This window comes from Panulirus ornatus, chromosome 40 (assembly GCF_036320965.1).
Source record: "Panulirus ornatus isolate Po-2019 chromosome 40, ASM3632096v1, whole genome shotgun sequence".
Lineage (NCBI taxonomy): Eukaryota > Metazoa > Arthropoda > Malacostraca > Decapoda > Palinuridae > Panulirus > Panulirus ornatus.
The window spans coordinates 11,982,407-11,984,906 of NC_092263.1; positions in this window are offsets into that span (position 1 = coordinate 11,982,407).

Sequence of the window (2,500 nt, forward strand, 5' to 3'; positions counted from 1 at the left end):
TCGTCTCGAAGCCTTGGTCAAGGGACGGTGGGTAATTTACAGCCAGGTGCGACCGGATTATCCTCCGCGGGCAAATGGAGAACGTAATGTTTTTTTTTTTTTACGCTCGCTTTGGACGTGCGGCTTTTAGCCCCCCCAGGTCGTTACCTTAATGCCATTATAGCCATCTATCTTCCCCTCCCCCCCCCTTCAAAATGGGGGAAAAGGGGGGGGGGGGTTGTTTGAAGGCGAATTACCCCCCCTCCCCCCCCCATACCCGTTCTCGGCACATGATTGGGTAATGAGGATAATGACATGGAGGCTCATTTACCCAAACCCTTGAACTGTGAGAAGCGAGTTCATCTCTCTGCTGTTTTGAAAGCAATTTGTGTACGTTCCTCTACTCTCTCTCTCTCTCTCTCTCTCTCTCTCTCTCTCTCTCTCTCTTTCTCTCTCTCTTTTCTTCCTTCTTTACTCTCTCTCTCTCTCTCTCTCTCTCTCTCTCTCTCTCTTTCTCTTTCTCTCTTTCTCTCTTTTCTTCCTTCTTTACTCTCTCTCTCTCTCTCTCTCTCTCTCTCTCTCTCTCTCTCTCTCTCTCTCTCTCTCTCTCTTTCTTTCTCTTTCTCTCTTTCTCTCTTTTCTTCCTTCTTTACTCTCTCTCTCTCTCTCTCTCTCTCTCTCTCTCTTTCTTTTCTCTCTTCTTTTTTCCCCCTACATGTCTTCAGCCAGGCTCATGCCTGGATGGACCGACCCTATATTTATTTCGCCCTCCACCAGAGCGATGTCTCGCTGGTGCTGGCTAGGGTAAGCTGAGGTGGTCTCGAACCTGTCCTCGATCCCCTGTGTCCTCGTCCTCGACCCCACCCACCGCGCCCTCCACAATCAAAACCTCGTCCTCGACACCCCACCCCCCCCACAACCAACTCCCGTCAAACCTCGTCCTCGACCCTCTAATCAAAGCTCGTTCTCGACCACCCACAATCAGACCTCGTCCTCGACGACCCCCAACCAACCAAACCTCGTCCTCGAACCCTCCAACCAAACCTCGTCCTCGACCCTCCACAACCAAACCCCGTCCTCGACCCCCAACCAACCAAACCTCGTCCTCGACCCCCAACCAACCAAACCTCGTCCTCGACCCTCACAACCAAACCTCGTCCTCGACCCTCCACAACCAAAACTGACTGACTGATTAGGACCAAAACTGACTGACTGACTGACTGATTAGGACCAAAACTAACTGACTGACTGATTAGGACCAAAACTGACTGACTGACTGATTCAACTGGGCTTCGAAACCTGGATTTCCAGTCGCTTCGTCCTCGTCCAAACCCCCCAGGGGGCGAAAGTCATGGAATTGCCACATCACGCCTCTCGCGTACCCCCCCCCCCCCCCTTGTGGTTCCAGGGGCCACAAGACCATGTGGGTCTTCCAGTCTGTGGTCTGGTATGTAACACACACACACACACACACACACACACACACACACACACAGAGAACGAAGGGGTTATGGGGGTGTGGGAGGGGGTTGAAGGACGACCAGGGATGCTGTATGTGAGTCCCCAGAGACTGGGGGGGGGTTGAGGGACGACCATGGATGCTGTATGTGAGTCCCCAGAGAATGGAGGGGGTTGAGGGACGACCAGGGATGCTGTATGTGAGTCCCCAGAGACTGGGGGAGGAGGGGGAAGACTAGGGAGGCTGTATGTGCATTCCCCAGAGACTGGGGGAGCGAGGAGGGGAAGACTAGGGAGGCTGTATGTGAGTCCCCAGAGAATGGAGGGGGTCGAGGGACGACCATGGATGCTGTATGTGAGTCCCCAGAGACTGGGGGAGCGGGGGGGAAGACTAGGGAGGCTGTATGTGCATTCCCCAGAGACTGGGGGAGGAGGGGGAAGACTAGGGATGCTGTATGTGAGTCCCCAGAGACTGGGGGAGCGAGGGGAAGACTAGGGAGGCTGTATGTGCGTTCCCCAGAGAACAGTGGCGGTAGTGAGGATCGACTCGAAGGCCCCCAACCCCCCCAGAGAACAGCGGTGGTGAGGGATATTCAGGGGGGGGGCTGTACGTGTGTGTGTGTGTACCCCCAGAGAACAGCGGTGGTGAGGGATATTCAGGGGGGTCTGTACGTGTGTGTGTGTGTACCCCCAGAGAACAGCGGTGGTGAGGGATATTCAGGGGGGGTCTGTACGTGTGTGTGTGTGTGTGTACCCCCAGAGAACAGCAGTGGTGAGGGATATTCAGGGGGGTCTGTACGTGTGTGTGTGTGTACCCCCAGAGAACAGCAGTGGTGAGGGATATTCAGGGGGGTCTGTACGTGGTGTTGTGAAACCCCCCGGGAGAACAGCGTGTGTTGTGAGGGATATTAAAGGGGGTTGTACGTGGTGTGTGTACCCCCAGAGAACAGCGGTGGTGAGGGATATTCAGGGGGTCTGTACGTGTGTGTGTACCCCCAGAGAACAGCAGGGAGTCTCTTTTGTGCAGTGTAAATAATTTGTACCGTGGCATCTAACACTGTGG